At 38.0% G+C, this 23,488-nt stretch overlaps 1 long non-coding RNA gene across 1 annotated transcript; it reads left to right on the top strand.

Annotated features, from left to right (window-relative positions):
* The first annotated feature begins 418 nt into the window (after positions 1–418).
* LOC103567014 (uncharacterized) lies at positions 419–14,146 on the top strand. The gene is made up of 5 exons (XR_548608.2): positions 419–2,794; positions 9,807–9,986; positions 11,001–11,055; positions 12,428–12,539; positions 13,241–14,146. It is a non-coding gene; the product is annotated as an uncharacterized lncRNA (long non-coding RNA).
* The last annotated feature ends 9,342 nt before the right edge of the window (positions 14,147–23,488 follow it).

Below are 23,488 nucleotides of genomic sequence, written 5' to 3'. Positions count from 1 at the left end.
ATTGGGATGTAAAAAATAAATACTTTTTGGATATTGGATAAGGTAATTGGAAATTCCCTGGAGCAACGGGGTTGATATAATATATCTCTGTAAAACACTCTTAACAAATAAAATTGTAGATAATCAAAGCATGTCTGTGAAAGGACTACCTAAAACTATATCATATATAGGATTACATCAAATGGCCCATTCCAGTCAGACCACATGCTGTAGCAATTTTTAAACAGAAATCTGTAATGCAATAGATTTTTAATGTTTTTGTCTATTTTTATAAACAATTTTATTTCATTGTTTCATTGTTTATTTCATTGTTTATTTCAACTTTATTTTCATTGTTTGAAGTGCTTTATGAAAAAAGGGTCAAATAAAATATGTACTTTGAAGTCTTGTTATTGTCATTGTGTCTTTCTTTTGGCAGCAATGATGGATTGGATTCCTGTCTCTAAGCTTCTTGTCTGGTGTCCCCTGGATCAACACCATGATTTGCAAGATGATTGGATAAACTCACTGGTGAAGCAATGTGGGTGAATATCAGTCACATTCATATTCAGTATTATTTTCAGAACCAATTGACTCAGAAAATATATAGTAATTCATTGAAAGTCCAGTGCATAGATCAGAAAATCTTACAACTGAAAGAAACCCTCCATATGATCATCCAGATTTTATTTCCACAGCCTAAATACTGGAAAACTCACCACTCAGAAAGGCAGGTCATTCCGGTTTTTATCATTTCCCCTTTTATGAAGGTCTGCCTGTACTTGAGCACATACCTACCTTTTGAAGCTCATTAATGAATTCATTCCTTCATTTCTTCATCATTTAATACATACTTATTGAGTGCCTAATCTGTGGCAAAGTGCTGAGGAGAAAATGATAAATAAGGCATATTCCCTGCTGTCATGGATCTTGCAGTCAGTGGGAGGAACCTATTCCACCAACACCATATTACACCTGTTTTTTTCAGACATTTGAGACAACCTTTATTCCCTGTATTTTAGCACATTTCTTTCTTAGGCTACACACCCCAAGTTCCTTCATTTCACATGAAGAGTTTCCAGATTCTTCCCTGCATTTTTCACTTTCACTGAGGTTTGTCCATGCTCCTCTTCAAATATGTGCCCAGTACTAAATCCAATGGTCTCAATGAGGTCTGTCCAGAGCACACTGATTCAGCCAGTCGGCCATTTAGAACACTTGTTTAGCACCTATCATGTGTCAGGCAAATGTGAATATGACCATAATTCCTGTCTTCAAGACTTTCATATTCTAAAGGAAGTTCCAGAATGAGTGAACAAAACAACTGCTTCTCTAATTGTGGACAACACAGTCCCATTAATTCAGCCTGTACTCTGCAGATAAGGAAATGAGGCTTCATAGGCTTATGACTTGACTCTTCTTGTGTTAGATTGATGAGTTGTGGTCCCAGGCTCAGGCCCAAATACAGCAAAATTCAATGAACTAAACCAATAATCTGCAACTGAAGACCTGAGAAATAAGCAAGCTACAAAGTAATCAGTTTCTTTATATGTAAAATGGAATGACATATACCTCTTCAGGGTTGTGGTAAGTTACAACAGACTGCTGGATTTCTAATCAAGATTAACTTGAAAATAGAAGAGTATATACAAATATTTCTGATAGAGCCAAGTAGCCTTACAAGTTGCCACCATTATGAATTAGTAACATTTTTTTCTTCCTCTTCCAAGTAGTGACAGCTTCTGTGTCTGAAACACTGTCTTATCAGTGATATCTTGGATATAAATATCCCTTCTCTGTTCTCCCTGTCTCTGGATTGGGAGCAGGTTTCCTGCCCACTTTGTATTCTGTGTTAAGGCCTTTTATTTTGAGAATAGTTTATATTTGTGCTACAAAGAGAATTAGCGAACAAATGGCTTTAGTCATTCATTCACTCATAAACCTATTCATAATGTTTCATTTACTCATTAAATTTTTAAAATAAATTTAGTACCTGGTCCATATTTGGAATTCAGTTAACTTTTGTGGAATAAGTGAATGAATGGGTGGGGTCCTAGTTGACCAACCTTTGTCTTAGTAGATTAAGATTCATCTACTTAACAGGCAGGAACAAGACAAGAGTTTCATGAAGAGCCTCATGAAGCTATATAAGTCTGTGATGGAGAACTGATGCTAGCAGTGTCAGGAATATCACAAAGGGTACCAGTCCAATGGGGCACAGGGTTACTATAGTTCTGACATGATCCTGCACTTCTCAAGTGTGGAATTATGCTTCTAACAAAGCCAAGGACTACAGGAAGATATCTGATGAACTTTAACGTTCCTTTGGGCCTTTTTTATGATCATTTTGAAGATGCTTCATTACTGCTACATAACATTAAGTATCATTATTGATTGGTCTGTGCTATTACCTTACTTGCTATTAAATATTGTAAATATCACCCCTGCCACCATGAGATCAGCTTTCAGTTCAGATACCATTTGGAAATGGCTCTTCCCATGAAGAGTTTATAATGATCCTCCGTTCCTCCCAACATGATGGAGAGAAAGGCACAAGTGCCCAGTTCAGTGAGAAGTGTTGCTCAGTTGAAAAACAGGCAGGTGTCATTTCCAGGGCAATAAATATATAGGTAGCAGTGGTTTTACAAGATGAAAATTCCTATAGACATCTATTGCTAAATGTTGTTCTTGTATATGTTTTGGGGAACTGTATAAGCTGAGATTGAGAAGTGAGGATCCAGACACAGAGAAGGGATCAATTCCCAAAGAGAAAAGAACAGCATGGAAAACAGAAACCAGATGAAGAGGAATTCAGGTAGGATGAAAACAGAAACTTACCTTGGTTACTTGTTATTACTAGCATCTTAATAAGGAGGAATTTGAACCTGCAAAGTAATTTCAAATACCAGATATAAGCAGTTGCAAGGATATAATTTTATGCCAAATTTAACTGTATAGTACTGTGAATGTGGTAGGATGAATTTTCTAAACCTCCCCAAAACCAATTCAAGAAACTTCTTGAATGTGTTGTATATCAAAGTTTAAATAATAAAGGAGGGTTGTTTTATCAGTGAAAATCACAGTGAAAAAACTGATAGACATATTCTGCACAATGAAACATAGAAGATCTGATGACAGAGGGTTACTTTTCGAGGAAAACATCTGATTACCTTTAGGTGGTACGCCCTGAGACCAGACAACGCAGAACTTGTTTCTTCTCAAGTCTGGTATCAAAGATGACTAACAAGCCATGTGCAAAGCCAAACAAAAGAGGAGACATGGTCTTAGTGGCGGATAAATCACAAAGACTGAGGGTCTTTGGATGAGGGTGTCGAGAGCTCAAGACCCCAAGTGATACTTTCTTGTGATTGCAGAGTAGGCCATTGGGTGCCCTTGAAGTATCCAGGAGTCATGTTCTTTGCCATTATATTAGTTAGTTGGGGCTGCCATAACAAAATACCACAGACTGGGTGGCTTAAACAACAGAAATTTATTTTTTCACAGTTCTGGAGGCTGGAATCCCAAGATCAAGGTGCCAGCAGGGTTCGTTTTTCCTGAGTACTCTCTCATTGGCTTGCAGATGACCACCCTCTTGCTGCCTCTTCACATGGTCATCCCTCTAATACTCTTGGTATCACTTCCTATTCTTATAAGGATACCAGTCATATTGGATTTGGGGCCCCACACTCAGGGCCTCATTTTAACTTAATTACCTCTTTAAAGACTTCTCTCCAAAAGCAATTACCTTCTGAGGTATGAGGGGTTGGGACTTCAACCTATGAATTTGGGGGGGACACAATTAAGACCATAGCATTGCTGTGTATGGCATTCAAGAGACGAGTTAAATAGACTAGAGAAGACATGTCCAAATCCCAGGCACATCTAAGCTTTTTGTGGAGCAAGAGAACATTCTCCAGGTGCCAGTGTGTGTATGTGGCTAAGAGACAGAACAATTATTATGGGCCACCCCATGTTCCACTCCTTCTATCAGGGACATATGGCTGGGGTTACAGGAGCACAAACAGAATCGTCAGTCCCAAGTGTAGATTAGGACATTCTCACCTAATCTTTTTTTCTCCTAACGCAGTTCAGAATTATAAAACTGTCCAGATATTATTGCAAATATCTAGGTTGATTATCCCTAATTTCAATATTTCATCAAAACGTCAGCAGCCAAGCGGACCTTATCAGAGGGTAAGCAGGCCCCTCTAGAGAAGACTGTTTTCATAACGCTCATTTTTCTCAGGTGTGCCACGTGTTTCCCCTTGATTTGGCATTTCAAAAGGCAAGCCTCAATCCAGCTTTTTGTCTGGGTGCTCTGTGATGAGCAATATATGTGGAGACAGAGGCAAATAGAAGGAAGAGTAGTCTGAAGCTTTAAATATGACTCTTTTTTTAACCTCTCACTGTTGGGAACATCAATAAGGTAATGTAAACAAATGTGCTTTGTAAACTATTGAGTGACATACACAAGCCAAACATTACTTTGTAGGTAGTTGGCCCTTGTGGTGGTACTTCCGGCATTTATCTAGTATTTGGGTGAGTTAGAGACCAACACTCTTATTGGTCCCTCTAACTTTCAGACTTTCTTATTAATCTTTTTACCTATTTATAAAATCAGTATCATACATTTTATATGGTATGACTGTAGAGTCCTAGAGAAATATCACTGGAGAAGCCATTTTAATAAGTAATTTTAAAATTACTTATAATTGCTTATGCTTTAGCCACGCAACAACTGATACGGAAAATGAGAAATTTGTGCCAAAAAGAATAAAATGCCTTGAGGAGTTTTCTGGGACTAAAAGCATGAATAATGCAACAAGTAAGAAGTGCAAGATAATTTGTCAAAGGGAGGACGTTTGCAACAGAGCTCCTGAGACAGGTGGAGGGCTTGTTAGGAGATTTTTATTGGACTGCAAGGTTTCAAGGGAAAGGAAGAGGGGGACGTTCCCCTGGCATCTCCTGTCAGGGCTTAACCTCAGAACTAGGCTGAGAGAGGATAAAGAGCCTTTGTAAGCACAGGAGATGAGGGTGGGCACGAGTATTGAAGGGGCACAGGCTGGTAAGGAAGGGCTGAGCAGGACTCAGGGCCGAGAGCACCTGGAATTCACTGCACTTCTTTGGTGGTTCCCCCATATCCTAGATTCTCTTGTGAGGTTTTCCAGCTTGTTTCTCTGAGTGTAATACTTGATATTGTTCTATCTGTGCTCCAGTTTTATGATGTCAATTTCTCACCTTTATTTAAGAAGTATACCACCTACATTAAAGATTACAATATATGTGATTTATGGTACATGCCTTTGCCTTACCAGGATCTGCTATTTAAGTATGTTTTTCTTCCATAATCATATCTTATGCTCATACTTGTCATATGCCTTAACACCAAGGATATCATTTATATACTTAAAGACAACACTTTCTAACTAAAAGCTGAAACAAAAACATAATGTTGAGTGAATAAAGTAAGGCGGAAAAGGACTCATACAATATTTAGCCCTTCATATACATTTTTAAATATAGAAAATTATTGTATATTATCTATGATTACATGCACACATATGTCGCAAAAGTATAGAAGACATGCATAGGGGAAATACATGGCAATTTCAGGAGAGTGATCACATTTAGAGAGAGGAAGAAACAGATGAGTAGTGGGGCATGAGCATTCCTCTTACATTATTTTTTCTAAATGGAATTTTCAACCATATGCAGCAAAATATTGACGTATGTTTAATCTAGTTATTTCTGCATATGTATGCTTACATGAAAAATATATTCTACACTTCTCTTTGTGTTTGAAATGCTTGGTTAGTAAAAATACATTAAAAATTAAATCAAAAATCCCCTGAAACCTTTCTTTTTCTGCTAGGAAAAATCCTTATGAAGCAGAATCTTTCTTGAAATTCCTCATCAAGCAGAATCTCAAATCACTCACTACTCTAAGCTAACTTCTCCACTTTGTAGTTGAGAAATATGCTTTCCTTCAACATTAAGTAGTAAGGATGCTACCTTTAAAATAATTAGTTATTATGTATTAATATTTTATGAAGGATAACGCATGTGCCATGAACTAAGTATGCAAGGGACCGAGAAACTTGGAGATTACTACAATTTTCCTCTAAAACATTAAAATTGCACACAAATTACATATATAGATTACCTCCCATACAGGCAGGTATGTTGTAGTGAAAGAATTCTGAGCTCAGGACCAGAAAACTGGGTTTTAGCTCAGTTCTACCATTTAATAGTAATTTAACCACAGGCAAGCCAGTTACCTCTCTGGTCCTCACCTCTTCTAACTGTAAATTAAAGACTTGAAATTCTTCCCAGCTCTGGGTCCTTTCAGTAGGTGGCAAAATAGCAGCCTTAAGGAAGTAGGTTCTGAGACCAAACTGGGGCAGACTGTCCTCCCTTCCTTACAGGGTGCTTGTGAGAACTGAATAAAGTAATACAAACATAGCCCTTAGAAGAGTGCCCAGCAAATATGAAATGGCTCAGCTCTTTTCATTGCTGTGATAAGATGCTGTGATTCTGTATGCCCAGAACCGTGCTAGGCTTGTGAAAGCTTAGGATACCAAACGCTTTGTTTTGGTTTATGGCATGTAAAATACTTTTACACTATGTCATTCCATCCCAAGATTGAAAAAACATGCATGCCCTGATCCTGGGCCTTGAGGAGTTAACAATGTAGTTGAGATATAAAAAGTAAAGTACATAAGATAATTACTAATCCATATAAGTTTCTGTGGTGAAGAGCTAGATGGTGAGGTTCATACCCAGTCTAGAAGAGGAGATTGGGGATGAGACACAACAGAGTTGGAACTTGAGCTGGAACAAAATGGTAAAATGAATAATGTGAGAACCTAGCTAAGTCCCATTGTCCATTGTTATCTTAGTCTCTTCTCAGCCATTGTCAGTGCTGATGAAAAGAATGGAACAGCAAAGTCCGGAGTGCTTTCCAACAAAAAGGCCTCTGGGTTTTCACTAACAAAAAGGGCTCTGGGTTCCGGGAAGAATCTGGCTTAATTATTTACAACTCAGAACATGGATTGATAAATTCTTTCTTGAGCAAGAAGTTTATGTGCCAAAATTTACATTCCTCCACTTAATAAAAGTATAATTTCCATTCCATTCTAAAGCTCAAATACTCTTTCCAAACAAGCTATTTACTTTTTAATCCTCTCTGCCAAGAATCCTTTCACATGCTCATTACTGATCTTCTGCTCAATGAAGCAATGCATTTGGTTTTAGGCTTCTTAGGTTGAACCAGGAGAATAATTCAGTCCTCATAAAAGGAGGAAGTAAGCCTTGAGCAGAGGCTTACTGCCTACCATTGTTGCCTAGAATGGTCAATGCCTCCCCCCCAGAAGGAGGGCAGCCTTCTTTAGAGAGCTAGCCATTAGGTCTTTCCAGGAATCAGACTCTGGAAGAGTTTATCCAGAGTCTCTCTGGCTGACTGTGCAATATGGTGAACTGCAGTGAGCAAAGGTTCACAGGCGCGTTGATCTGGGTTGGCCTCTGCCTCCTACAACCTACTGAGTTTATTTTGACAAATTACGTAACCTCTGAGAATATTTCCTTATTTATAAAATAGCAAAAAAAAAAAAGACTTTATTGGATTATTATAAGGATTAACAAGATAATTCATGTAAAATACTTAGCAAAGTGACGAATCAAAAAGGTTATCTCTGTGTGCAGCACATAGAGTTAAAATTATCCATATTAGTTCCCATCCCCTTGCCCTGTCCTCTCTTTTGATAAACTAAACCACAGCATTCCAAAATAGTGATATTTACTGTTTTATTCTTTAGAAAATGTAAAGAGGAAATTCAAATCTTAAATCATTGAAATAAAAACTCAAGACTTTCATTGGTCAAGAGAGAGAAGACGGCTATGAGCAGAGCAGAGTCATGCACTGTTGTTTTATTCTGCCCTGGCCAATTTAAAGAGGTGTGGTGTTTATTTCCCCAGTCCACACTCTGTTGTTCATATTTATTAACATTTTATTTCTCGGGGGAGCACAACTTCCGTTTGCCAATACTTTTGAATATGTCCTCCCAACATCCCAGTTTTTGTCTTGCTTTGTTTTATGATTATTCACATTTCTCGTATTATTTGGTGTAAAGGATTTTGAATGAAGAGGGTTTTCATTGAGTTAAGTCAGGTGACCTCAAAAATCTGATTTAGAATCCAAACTGAGTTAACGTGTTCCTTTTTGTCCCATACTAATCATTTTATTCACTTCAGTTATCTCTTTACTCCACAAAACTAATCAAATCTTTGAAACTCTTCCATCCTTTCTTTGGTGCTGCTTTTCACAAGGAAGAACAAGCCAAAAGTACTAATTTTTGCTGAAAGGAAACTACACAGAACTGATAACTGACTTCTGTGTTTACATCGTGGTTCTGTCTGTATTCTTGGTGTGGCGTTGGTCTCAGGAGAGTAATAGCTAGAAAGCAGCTCTTCTCAGAGTGGCCCAAAGCATCTGATAGCCTTCCATTAGCGACGACATTTCTGGAACTCAAATATTTTGTTTTGTAATCCTTACTTGGCTTAAAAAAATGCAAAATATCCAGACATCTTCCTGAAATGATGCTGATGAAACCATATATGGCTGAGGAGAGGAATGATATTATTGTGTACTCTCTAATGTTATCACCTAAAGGTAATGAAAATGGATTCCACAAGGGATTTTTAATTTTATCAATGCCTTCTTTTCTACATAACTACTTGCCTTAATGAGAGAAAAAACCTAGTTTATCAAGCATTAACTGTATGCCAGGAATTTCTACTAAGTGCCTTAACATGCCCATAGTACCTACCTATGAGGTGTAGGTACTATTATCATACGTGCTTTACCAATGAGGACGCTGAAACACAGAAAAGTTAAGTAAATAGCTCATGGTCACACAATTTGTAAGGTTAAGTGATAGGCCCTGGAATCAAACTTGAGTCTTTGGCCTCTATCTCCAACAGAACCACATTTAGAGAATGTTCTTAGAAAAGGCTGCAATTTGTCCAAGGAAACTGTTCCTCCCAGATGCCATTTAGATTGTGAAGATAGTTTTGAAAAGTGGACTCCCCGTACAGATTCAGGGTCCGTTTTGAACCATCTTACCTCAGGCGCAGTTACTTCAGCGTTGCTTATATGCAGTGAGACTCCCAACTCTCAGCATCACACAGCTGTGGGGATTATTAGTAAAGGCACAGATGACGTTAGGCTATTGACTGAGGACTTATTGTAAGAAGATTATTTTCTGAATTTATTATAAATTTCCCAGGCATGTACTAGATATGTTTGCATTTTAATACTCAATTAATTTTTTAAAAAGATTCATTCTTTTAGGAAGAGAGATAGCAAGTTGCTACAGAGAATATGTGTTTTCACTCTTTTTCAATGCATATATTTTATTATGTATATAAAAAGACAGACAAAATGGTATCTTTTTAGGGGGGATGCTAAAAAAGGAACTGCAAGAAGAACCTTAAATCACAGACTATGTGATGTGTAAGCAGGTTATAAAGGAGAAATGAAAAAGGAGAATGTGAATCAGAAATATTTAGAGGAAACTCACTTTTTACCCCTAGTTGATAATAGGCAGTAAAATGAAAGGGCTTTTCTAGTTATGGCTCAGAAGGAAATGAGTAGTGATATCCTTTGTCCCATGAGGAATATCTAGTTAAGGCTAAGAGAAAAAGTGACCCTTCGTCATTGAGAACATTTTCTCCTTTTCTTGTGACACAATGTGAAACACCCTGTGGATTTTTTTTACAGAAATGTGCACTAATGAAAGCAAATGTCTCTTTTCTTAAATTTTGCATAGGAACTATGCTGAGGCATGGAATGTTCTTCTGGGCTACTATTTCCTTCAATCAAGTTAATTTTCATGCATTCTTACAACCACGTGGACTCTGATATCTACCAGAACACCTGAGAAGACCCTGTCTCCTGGTTTTCTTGCTTTCACCAGCCTTACAAGTATTTACAGCATAAAATATCTATGGTAATATTTTAGAATATACCTTAAACAAACTGAAACTGCTATCATATATGGAGACCTGCACCTATGACTCTCTTTAAATAGAAATATCGTGAATTGGTATAGCTGAGGATAAAAACCTAATGACATACAAATATTCATTTTTCCTTTGAAAAGGTATTGTCAAAATTCACTACAATTAAGAAAGAACCATATGGTCATTGTTGATTTAGAATCTTCCCTAATGTAGAGAACAGCTTTATTCTTCTATGTCAAGACTTCCAAATAAAGTAATACCATGCTTACCTAGAATTATGCAATTATTCCACATAGGTTTAATCTGTTTAAAGTCCTATTCTTTATATACCATCCCTTTCATGGTTTTTAAACATTTTATCATAGTCTTTATAAAATGTCTTATAAAATTTCCTACCAATGTATACTAAGTATACTCTAAAGATAATTCAACTATTTCTGAATGATGTAGATTGCTCTATATTGTGAACTTTTGTAAAAGTTTTTAGATTTTTTTCCTGTCTCTTCCTTTGCTGTTGTCCAGCTTTTCATATTTCGGCTCTTGCTGATAACCAGGGCTTCTCTATTAGCTCACTTCTTTTTTTTCTTTTTTCTGCTTTATCTCCCCAAACCCCCCTGTACACAGTTGTATATCTTAGTTGCAGGTCCTTCTAGTTGTGGGATGTGGGATGCCGCCTCAATGTGGCCTGACGAGCTGTGCCATGTCCACGCCCAGGATCAAACCCTGGGCCGCCGCAGCGGAGCGTGCGAACTTAACCACTCGGCCACGGAGCCGGCCCCTCACTTCTTTTTTGAGGTTGCTATTTCTAATCTGTTATAAACATAGAACCAGATAATAGTTCTTGTCTGAAGTTAGAATTAGCAGGCTCTAAGTTAGTGTCTCTTTGGTCTTTGTAACATAGATTTTAGCTTATTTGGGGACCTATTTAAATTTCATCCCAGAGTCTAGTCAATATTCTGGATGGTTGACATTTCCAGATGTGTGACCTCTGATTCATTTAGGTCAGTGAAGAGGTGGAAGTGGAATCTCCAGGCATCCCAAGCAACATGAATAGAGGTGAGAATGGATGTTGAGAGTACGGCATGTTTTGAAAACTGCAAGTAGTTTAGTAAGCTGCAGCCTCAGCTATAAGACAGAGAAGAAACGCAGGATGTGGCAATAAGCAGGGGCAAATAACAGAGGTTCTTATATTTCATGCTAAGGAGTTTTAACTTCAACAATGAGGTGTAAGATGCAGCTGAAGTGTTTTAGAGAAGGCAGCATCATGATCAGATTTGCATTTTAGAAAGATAACTTTCACGTCACTGTGAAAATGTTGCTGTAAATGACTAAGGAAATCGTGTTTATGTTATGTGTTACATTAGCTGGCAGCATTCGATTCAATAGCTGGAATAACGGAAGGGAGTTGTGTAACCCTTCCTTATAATATGACTTCTCGTATTTGTATCTAAAATATTTTAAAAATCTATACAAACTTGAGCTAAAACTCAAATACAACAATAATAGATGGACTACCTCCTACAAAGAACACAGGGAAAAGAATCACTAATACTCCGTATGGCCTCTTCAGAGAGTTCCAGAGAACTCTAGTGTGTGTGTTTTTGGCATCTGGTGTATAGCAGTGAAGCCTGGAAACAGGCCTAGAATTCCCTCCTTTATGTAAAGCGTTACAATTGAGAGAGAATGTAAAAGATTATACATGGAGAAATTTAAATTGAGTGAAAATATATGAAATGCCCATTACCAATTATTAAAAATTTTCATCATTATTATCGTTATTACCATATATATGTAATAACCATTATCTTAAGTTTTAAGTCATAAAAGAGGTCAAGAACTGGGACTGGCCCGGTGATGCAGAGGTTAAGTTCGCACGTTCCGCTTCTCGGCAGCCCAGGGTTCCCAGAGCACATTGTCTCTTGGATAAGGGAACAGATTTTATCAAAATTGCTTTCAGATGTGTACATGAATGGCCACACATTTTCCTTATGAGTCATTTTCAGCAGAATCCTAGAAATACCTAGCCATTCATACAATTTTTAGATCATGAGTCATACCTTTTAATTACCTGGATATTTTCTTGGATTTTCCTAGTTGGGCAAAGAGATCACTATAAGCTTATAAAAATAAAGCAAGCTAATTCTGTTATCCTAGAGTAGTTTAATAATAAACAAAAGGAACAAAAAATATATCCAAAGGGCAAAAATAGATATTTTTGTGTCAGATTACTGATACCAATCTCACAAAATCTAAGCTTAAGACATTGTTGAAAGACACTGGTACCACTGGGTGATCAAAGATTTTCTGGATTTTAATGATACCCAACAAAATTCTGAATTCATCTAAAGAAACATATAAGCAAGAAGATATGAGGCACATGAGATCTGTAGCCCTTGGGTGTTTCAACTATGCCTTTTCATCCCTCCAGGGAGTTGATTTGCAGACGCCTACATTCTCTGCCCTTCTGAAGAGAAATGAGTGTGCTTACCTCACAAGGTCCATATAGCTGCCAAGCAGAGCCAAGGAAACAATCAACCGAGGCATGGATTTCAGTGGTGTCAAACCACTTCTGTCTTATTCTCTCTCACTATCCCTGTTGATTTAGGGACTGAGCCCCATAGGGCCAGTTATTTTAAAAGACATTGAACACATGAGAAACTTGTACATAATCCTGGAGAAACTTGTACCGAATCCTAAAGTGTATGGAAGCAGGATGCTTTGAAACTCTGTGTCCAATTAAGTGGCCTTTCATCTCTTCTGAGCTTCAGTTTCCTAATCAGTAAAATTAAAGGTTAGAATTTAATGATTTCCTCTATCTCCTTAACTAATGAGCAGATTGGAATCAACTTCATGTTCTCAACTGCTCCTACACTTTATTTTTTAGGATTTTCCCATACTTGAAAGCAAAGGGATGCAACTGCTAGTAAGGAAAACTAAATCATCATCATCGTTACTACCATCATTATCATCATCATAATCATCATATTGTTATTGTTATTATTATTATTGTGTTCATGACAACATAGTAGAATATTTCTCAGAGTTCCATTCTCAGTTTCTTAGAGCAGGCAATTTGGTACCCAGGAGTTACAGTTTTTGACCAGTACAAAGAAAAAAACTCATCTCTTGTGACAAAATCTTATATAACTTTAAGTGAAGACCTATTTGTATATTTGTCTTTGCTGTATACTTCTTAAGCAAACCACCTATCCTTCTTGACCTCTTTTTTTTTCTTTTTCAGAGGAAGATCAGCCTTGAGCTAACTACTGCCAGTCCTCCTCTTTTTGCTGAGGAAGACTGGCCCTGAGCTAACATCTGTGCCCATCTTCGTCTGCTTTATATGTGGGAAGCCTACCACAGCATGGCTTTTGCCAAGCGGTGCCATGTCTGCACCCGGGATCTGAACCTGCGAACCCCAGGCTGCCAAGAAGCAGAACATGCAAACTTAACTGCTGTGCCATGGGGCCGGCCCCGATGTGCTCCATTTTTAAGTTGTAAAATACAAATATTATACATACTGGGAATATAATAGCTTAATGGATTTTCTTAGGAATATAGTTTCATGAAGTGCATGAATGGTGTGTATTGAATCAGCCTGTCTAGATATGGAGACCAGGAAAGCTGAATCAGCTTCATTCTAAACCATCAACATCTGTGACCTTGGAACAAATCAATAGAGTCTATTCAGCTTGTCTTTGGGAAATGGAGTTAATTCAACTTCTAATTCAAGTCAATTAATATCTATGGGTCCATCACGTTGTTCCTGGCTCCAAGGATACAACATATGGTTAGTGTTCTCGTCCTCCAGCAGCCCTCCATCTAGCTGGGAGACAGATTTGTACACATTGAACCAAAGCACAAGTTCAGGCTGTGGCCATCGCACAAACAAAGCATTACAGGGAAACAGATAATGACTGAAGGTTGAAGGAAGCTGGGGGAGGGGAAAGCTTCACAGAGAAGGGGAAATTTAAGTTAGACATTTAAGTAAAAGTGCCTTGTTCCTTCATTCTTACAAAATGAATTCTCAAGAATCCTATAAAATCACATATCTTTTTTTCCTGACTGATCAGAGACTTCCAATTTCCTAATATGTGAACTATTTTTATTGCTATAGAATTGACGAACTAAATTGATGTTTAAAATATAATCATCTTGTCTTGTATTTGTTTGTGAAGTCTAGAGTTGGGAAGAAGTAGATGTTCTCACTTCTCAAACAGGAAATTTGAGTCAATACAGACAATTCAATGAAAAACCAGAAGAGAATTGGCACTTCTATCCCTAGACAGAAAATACTATTTTCCCTGGACATTTTCATTATCAAAACAAAACAAAGCAACAACAACAAAAAGCAAGCATATCACTTAGATACCTTAAAGGATTATATTTGTATATGGAAAGGGCATTAGACTGAATCTGTTCAGGTTCAGATGTCAGATTTGGACCCATGATATGTTTCCTGGGTTTGTGGTTCATAAAAGCAAACTTCTAACAATAAGAGTGGCTTAGAATTCAAATGGACAGCCTTGTGAAATAATGAGGTATCAGTTTTCACATGAAAGGAAGATCACCACTTTTCCAAATAAAGTTAGGCTCCGGGGCTATGGGCAAATGCAAACATTTTCTCAAGAAGCAATTTTGGACTGACTCAAATAGTCAAGGCCAGAGAGTTCCATTCCACTGGGTAAGACTGAGATAACTTTGCCTCAAACATTAAAAATAAAGTTAGCAGCTGAGAGGGGAAAAAGAGCAAAAAAATGCCACTTCTTTGAATCACTTGGGAATGTTATACATCCACAAAATAGATGAAAAGATAGGTTGAAAAGAAAACCAGCGAATCTTTTTTTCCCTTTCCATTATGAATGAAGAACCATCTGTACAGCAAAAATGCCTGAGCAAATATAAAGTGTTCCATCATGCAATAGATGAAATGAGATGTGTAGGGAGCTAGATGTGTATGCAGATTTCTTTGACAAATGCTTACAAAATACATTTAAAATGTGCATTCAAAACATCAGGAGTAGGTGTGGATTAACCTCTTCAGTGCTTTAATTATAATTTTTCTTGACATCACAAGACTAACAGTTGCTCAACCTAGAGACAAACAAAGAAGCTGAACTCTAATTCCAGCCAGATTGTTCTAAGCGTCATTTTTCAGGCCAGTGAAAATGCAATGCTGAGTTGGGCTTTTCTATTAATAGGGATTGATTTGATATTTACTGAGATTGGATGACTTCTAAGTTTCTTCCTATCAACAAAAGGGAAAAGAAGACTTGTGTGAGAAGTCCTCTTCTGAAAAGAATCAGAAAGTCTTTCCCAGTCAAGGGAGAAAGAGGACTTGTAACATTTGGAATGTTGTTGCGTGCTACGTCTGGTGCCCCTTGGGATCAGACTCCTTGTTTTTCCACACAGGGCTCTGACGGTATTTGTTTGGCTGTTACTTCTATTTTTTTCTCTCTGAGCTTTAGCAAGAATAAAGTTTGTGGTAGAAGTAGAAGGAGCTTTGTAAGTTTGGACACATTTCAGTCCTAGATATTTGGTTTTGAGAGATACTTGATGGTCCCTGGTACCTTTGCCAAAATGACTCTTCTGCCTCTCACTCTCCTAACTTGGGATCTTACATCATATTTTACTAGGTGAGGGCATCCAGCACATTTGCCCCAAACTTCCATTCTGTCCACTTACAGTCTCTCTTGATAGAGAAATACGTCTTCATCCTGACATGACTCTAGGTAGTAGCCATCTCCATATTTTTGTCTTCCTTGCCGAGGATTATAATTAACTTTATATTGGAGTTGTTTCCTATTTCTAGTTTAGTGTGGTTCCCTGCATATAGGTGTCACCTAATGAATGTATTAATTGTCAAGAGACATGAGGTAAGTTTGGTAGAAATTTGGTAATACTGTTTTGTCAAATTGACCTCATTTCTTTTCTTTTTTTCATGGATTACTATACCGGTCAGTCAGAGGGTGCCATAGACATAATATATCTGATTTTAATGCATTATCTTCTGATACCCTTAAATAAAAATCAATTATCATGAGCTCAGTGATAGTATGGTTAGGTAAATTTATTGCTTGTTGAACAATTAGACTCAGTCTCCTGACCAATGGCTCAGTGCAAGGCTATTTTGTGGGGAGTATGCTGGAATGCCATTCTGAAGCTTCTCTATAGGAGTTACACAAATCAGAGCAGCATTCTAGAGGCTTGTTTGTATCATCATTTAAAAGCACACAGTATATTACTATTAAAACAGAAAATTCAAATGATCTCTTTAAACATACTTTTCTATCTTCATATTTTCATGTTAAATAAAAGGAAGCATTTTATAAGATACTTTTTCTTTAAGTCAGTGTGAAATTTCTTCTCTTTCCTGGATCACATGTTGGCCAGCTTATTTCACAGATGCTACTGGGAAAATAATTAAAGGAATGAAGATAACAGTGAAACTGTGGATTCAATATTTATTAATTTGGGTCATCACAATAGCTAAACGGTAACCCAGGCTCAGTTCACAGTATTTAGTATTTAGTGGAGTGGCTAGTGAAAGTGGGACCTGGTCAGAAAGAACTCCTATATGCTTTCCTTTCCATGTGACCCTTCTCTTTCATTGTCTCATTCTTATTAGATAATCATGTCAAATTATATTATAGAAAACTAATATATGGTAATATACAACAGATATAATTATCTCTGAGGTTGGTGATAACTGGAAAGGCAGATTAGGTAGTCTTATGGGGTGTTGAAACTATTCTGTACCTTAGTATGGGTGGTGAAGACATGCATTTACACGCATTAGGTAAAAAGTAAATGAGTAGTTTGTGCACTGAACTATATTTGCTTTATTTCTCATTTTTTTGAAATAGAAGAATACAATGATTAATGGCCTTAGGCAGTATTAGGATAACAACCAGATATTAAACCAGTTTGACTAGACTAGATGGACTTATATAGTAAGTAAGTGGAAGAAGAGTTGAGAATGTTGTTTCATACTAATTTCTTAGAGTCCTAAAAGACGTAATGAGGAAACCAAACTTTATTCTTTATATCTGAGGTAACTGTTGGGGATTCTATTCTTTTTTTAAATTTTTTTTTGCTGAAGATTTTCCCTGAGCTAACATCTGTGCCAGTGTTCCTCTATTTTCTATGTGGGTCACCACCACAGCATGGCTAATGAGTGGTGTAGGTCTGCATCTGGGATCCAAACCCACAAACCTGGGCTGCTGAAGCAGAGTTTGCTGAACTTAACCACCAGGCTACAGGGCTGGTCCCCGGGGATTCTATTCCTGAACACTTAATCTTGCACTTCATTGCAGTGAATTGATGACTACAGGAGTTGGTTGGGGATCCTTTGGAAAGCATATTGTTATTCCTATGGAAGGCCACCCTCTAATAGGTCATGATTCCTGACTGGAGGGTCAGAATCACTGACCTCTGCCCCTAGGCAAGAGTAAGTCAAGAGTATCCTCCAAGAGATTTTGTGACCTTTGGTAGCTGGTTTTAAAGTGAACCATGTCTGGAGAATTAAAGGACTGGAGGAGAAAATGAGAGAGAAGGCAGAGAGGTGCCTTCTGGGCGAGTTCCTTGGGACGTGGGAGAGCTGATCCAGGGCCGTCTGGGAGTAATGACCTGTCTGCTTAAAATGACTTCCTCACCTCCTCCTCCGAGAGTCTATGGACTTGTTTTTCTTTGATAGGGCTGGCACATAGTAGGCGTTAAATAAAGTTTCTTGAATAAATAAAGGAAGAATGGATAATTTCCTCCCAAATGCTAGAATCTTTGCAAAAGAATTATTTGATGTTTTGTTTTTTACTGGTAAGATCATTAAAAATTGTAATCACTCTAAGTTAATATATTGTATTTCCATGATAAAATACGTCTTAATTGCCAGATGTACCAATAATTTAACAACAGGTTTTATTGGTGGTTGTATATGTGTGTAAGAAACATTGCATTAAATGTACACATAGTCATAAGCTGCATCCCAATTTCAGAAATACTAAAAACTGAAAAATAATGCATCTTAGAAATGAGGAAATGAACACGCATAAGTCCCCTTCCCCCACCCTTTCTTGAAGACCTACACCACGCATTCGTGACACGCTCACCGTTTTCTTTCACGTCTTCAATGACTCCCAGGATCAGCTGTGGATGTCTTTATCACTGCAGACTCCATGGGGATGTCCAGTAGATTAAACTCCGAGGGGGAAAAAGGGTCACCACACACTCGCTCTGCACAATTTACAGGAAACAGAGTGCTGTCCTAGATCTTACACCTTTTAAAAAAACTACAACTGAAAAAGAAAGAACACTTGGAAGTCCTTTCCTCTAATATTTTATTCTTGGCAAGATAATTCCATAATTATTGTTATTTGTTTGAAAGTTGAGTTTTCCAGCATATGCATTTCCAGTAAAACTTCCCCAAATGTAAACAGTTGGTCTCAACTTCACCTTACTTGTCCTTATGTAGATTTCCCCCTGTGAATTCACCCGTCTCTGTTTACACTGGAGGCCCGTCTATTCACTCCTTCAGCTTTTTCAGGGCCTCGGCTGTTTTTTCTGACATTTAATAATAATATTTAATAGTAATAATATAATATTATAATTATATTACATATATAATACAGTGTATATAAATGTAAAACTGCTTTAAAATGCTCAAAGTACCTTCATACACTATTTTGTTTAATGTGGGTAGGGCGACTATTATTAATTCTGTTTTAAAGATGAATGGATGGAGGCACATATTGAACAAGCAACTTGCCCACAATCACACAGCTATTAAATACCAGCTAAGGAGTTAGAACTGAGGTATGGCAGGCCTTTGACGTGTGCTTGGGAAAACCTTTCTACTCTTTCTTATGCTCCTAGCTACTTCTTTCTTTGTGATTGATTTTTAAAGGAACCATTTAACTAAACAAGTGCATCTGACTGCCCCCTTTGTTGACTATCTCATTACATGTAAATTTTAGCAAAAATTCTATCCTCTCCCTCTCCCTTTCCCTTCGTCTCTGCCTCCATCCTCCTACTCCCATTTCCTCTTTCCAGTAGTCCTCAAACGCTTGAAGAGAAATGCTACGAAAGATGCAACAATGATGCTTCAGTTACCCTTTGATTTAATGTTTCTCACTCACCTTTGGGCCGTTGGATGCTGTTCTTAAATTTGCCCTTCAATTCCCTTTCGCATGCTCATTGTTTAAAATGCGGTTCATAATCTGCTTCCCATTGCAGCCTTTGGGCCAACTCCAACCCACAACTAGAGCATGCTCGAGTGCTGAGGCCAAGAATCTGCTCCTTTGGTTCTCAGTGCTCTCCCACAGTGGCTCAGACCTGTTCTGCTTCTAGTTTTTCCTATTGTAGGGAATGATATCACCCAATTACACAAGTCATGGAGCTATCCACGGAGAAATCAGACACCTCTCCATTCCCACTCCTCATATCCAATTCCTCACCAATTCTGGTCACTTTTTCTTCCTAACCATCTCTTAAGTCAAACCACTTTCCTCTACTTACATGACAATCCTAATTCATGCCATCATCTCTCTGCTAAGACATCTACAGTAGTTATCTAACCCTTCTCCTTATTTCCACTCTCTCCTCACCTCCCATGCTCATGTCATTTCTGGGCACCCCCCATTAAAACTGCAATGTTTCTATTTGCTTTTGAGATAAAGATCCCTAATCTGTCTTGCTCTGCCTATGGTTTGGCCCCTTCAGATCTCTCTGAAATAATTTTTCCCCCATTTTCTGTCTTGTTTCTCATAGTCCAGTCTCGCTGACTGCTTTCCGTTACTTAAACAGGCCTGCTCCTTCCAAACCCACATGCTATTTCCTCTGCCTAGAGATTTCTCTGTCTCCCTGTCACCTAGTTAACCCTTACTCTTCCTTTAATTCTCAGTTCAAACACCATAATTTTTCATACAGACCTTCTCTGACTTCCCCGACAAGTCAGTCCCCCGCTTTATAGCAGCGTGCACTTTCTTTTGGGTCATTCACCACTGTGTTGTGTTTACTTTTATTTTGTTAATTGTTTGATCAGGTGCTGAAAAGGAAAATGTTAACAGTGGGTCTGTAACACATTCTTTCCACCTTGCAGATGCCAGAGGCAGTTTTTCTATTAACTCCAACCATACTTTCTGGCAAATATGGACTGATGAAATTTACTAGCTCCTAATTACTGATCTAAGAATACTTTTAACAAAATGTACCTGATCTGCCTGGCTTGTTTGTTGCAAATATATCTGTAATTTATGTATTTATGAACTGCGGATGTGCTGATGAATGCAAGTTAATCCTATGGCTAGAACTGGACTGTGAGATAACAAGATGTATAAACTGTGAGACCATAGTGCTAAGAGGCTTCCCCTTGCTAATTCAAGCCATGCAGAGTGAGCACCCTTCACTCCAGAACCAAAACACATCATAGTGCAGAAAACAAGTGGCTGCATCTGATGAGTTTAGGTCTGCTAGATATTGCTGTGGTATATTTTCTTGGTGTTCCTTTCTTATAACCTTTGCTAATCATTTGTAAAGCTTGATGCTGGATAAGATTTGTATTTTACATGAGTCTTATAACTCTGACTTTTGTTATTATATAAGAGGAATATTTATATTTTCTTCTCATTGTCTCATGAACTCCATGAAATTAGGAAGATGATTATTTTATCTGACAGTTACATTCCTATTTTCTTGCCCATTATTTAGCACATAGTATAGGTGCATAATGAATATTTGTGTGGCAGTGACTAGAGCTCATCATATCCAATTCTTTCCTTCCTGCACACATGGGAAAACATCCAGCTTTCCACAATTAGATTGGGGCCATCCAGCAATTAGATTGGGGCTATGTGGTTAATTTTGGCCAGTGGACTTTGAGAGGAAGTAACATACATAACTTCAGGGTAGAGGTAGTTAAGATCAGATGTAAATTGCCCACGCTATTTTTCCCTTCTCTGGCAAATGCTGAAATGTTGTGTTGAGATGGTGGTACAGAAAGATGGCAGAGCTCCTGTCATTTCTTGGTTCCTGACTAATATGTAAAGAATAAACATCCTCCTACCCATGTTGGATATATGCCATGAGCCAGAAATGCCGACTGATTTTGTGAGGCTTCTGAGATTTTGAGGTTAATTTGTTACCTGTGAGTAACATCACTTACGCTGTCTAATGCATGAATGAAGCAGTAGACAGCAAGACTATGCAGAGCATCACTCTGGAGCACACCAGCCTTCTTTTTCTTCTCTTCCCTTGATTCTTCCATTCTCTCCCTTCCTTCTCAAAATACAAATTATAAGTGAGGAACAGGAGAAAGTGGGGCTCAGTTTCAACTGCACTGTAGATCAACTCACCTAAACCTGCGCTTCCAGGTTCACCAGTCAGTGGCAATACCTCCATTCTCTATACCATGGCAGTAAAGTATTAGAGGGTCATCTGGACCACATGGCCTTGAGGAAAATTTAAACGAAAGCAGGAACTTTTTACTAGTAACTAAAAAATACATCCTGTGTTCTTGGTCTGTGTCCTCACAGGGAATTCAACTATATCTTTTCTTGTGGTTCTCAAAAAATTTGGTATGTGTAAGATTCTTCTTAATAGTTTGGTAAAAATGACAATTTTAAGGTCTCTACCCAAGAATTAATTAGATATATATGAGGCCCCGGGATTTACATTTTAAATAACACCCCAGGTGTTCTGATTTACATGGTTCTCAAACTACACTTTGATAAACTGCTATATACAGTAGTTATAAAAGATCTAATAATACGGGCCTTTTTTCACTGATATCTGTTGTTCTCAACCTTGGCTATATATCACAACCACATGGGGAGGTTTTGAAACAATATCAATGCACAGGCCATACAACAGACCAATTGTATCTGATTATCTGGAAGGAGATAAATACAAATGAAGTTATATTCTGCAAGCTATGGCAAATTGTTGCTTAGAAAGTCTTCTACTTGCTGTGACTATTAGAAGAAATTGGTAAACAGGTCCTCTGTCAGTCAACAGCTTCTTATCTGAGAACCATGGTGAAGAATATTCTAGAATGAGGCCAAACAACTACCAATTTCTTAAATGTTTAGAATATGGAGAGCAGGCCTTCTTGGTAAGATACTGCCTTCAGGGATCTTGGTTCCTCTAATTCGAACTCCAACCCATTTGCCCTTTCCATGCTAAGCTGCTGCTGCAACAAGCAAGCAGGTGGGGACTGAAGAGTGTGAGCCTCAGGCTCTTAGAGGCCTGACAGATGGACCTCCACGTTGGGAGGAAAGGTAGAAATCAGAGTTAGAGAACCATGATGAATATCTGAAGGCTATCAGTCCTCTACTTGCCTTAAAGAGATCCTATTTAGTGAGGGGGTATGTGTGAGAGTGAGGATGAAGAGGCCAAGATAGCCCACCTGAGTGTGCTTGTTTTCTTTGGCTTTTCATGAATGGAGGAGTAGTTGGAAAGGGAGGCTGAATTTTCTATCCCTAAAGATTGGAGGCCTGTGGACACTGGGCAGAAAGACATCCTGCCATAACGAAGGACAACCTGGTGACTGCAGCACGGCCAGCCCTCTTGGACAGAGGTCAACTCCTGTGGGACTGCTGCCATTTGATGTCTCCCAGAAGCTGGATTTTAGCTGCAATGAGCAGAACCCAGAAGATTACAACTCACCTATGGGGGCCCAGGAAAAAGAGAGAGAAAGAAGTGGTAGACCCTCAAACCAGGCTCCTGATGTAGCACACCTGCTGGACATTTGAACATATAGATGATACAAAGCATTTAATAGAATTTGAGTACAATTCAAAGCAACTTTATGTAACTTAAACAACATCATATTCAAGTTTAAAAGTTCAGCGTGCCAATAGAAAGAGAAGCTGTTTAACTATTGATTACTGAATTAGTAGCATAGAAGAAAAAGTGAAGGAAATACACAGGAATAGAAAGCATAAGGGTGGAGATAAGTGACGTTAAGAAGACAGTCAGAAAACAGGAATTCCAGAAGATGGAAAAAGGGAAGATTATGTTAAGACATTAGTTAACTAAATAGTAGAGAAAAACTTCCTGAAGTTGAAGAAAGCCCAATTAAAAGACTTTTCAAGTACTAGTCAGGATTTATAAGAAAAACTCACACGGAAGCAAGGTAAAATTCCCAAATTTTGGACATGAATAGAAAATATTAAGATTTCCATATCGGAACAACAAGTAAGTTACAAAGACAGGCATATAAGACTGAAATTGGATTTCTCATCTCCCACGCTAGACCACAGTATGAAAACATCAACGGCAGAACAGCATCACAGTAGAAAAACATACACAGGACCTCAACCCTGGTCGGACATTACAATCAGCCAGGGAACTTTAGAAAATGCCAACTCCAGGCTTCACCCCAAATGAATTAAATCAGAATCTCTGGGGGTGGGGCGAAAAATTGGTATCTTTTAGCCCCCTGGGTGTTTCTAATAAATAGCTAACCTCGCAATCTGGTCTATAGACTACTGGGAGA

This window comes from Equus przewalskii, chromosome 4 (genome assembly GCF_037783145.1).
Source record: "Equus przewalskii isolate Varuska chromosome 4, EquPr2, whole genome shotgun sequence".
Lineage (NCBI taxonomy): Eukaryota > Metazoa > Chordata > Mammalia > Perissodactyla > Equidae > Equus > Equus przewalskii.
Note: the sequence above shows the minus strand (reverse complement) of the source record. Positions and strands in the feature narration are given on the sequence as shown.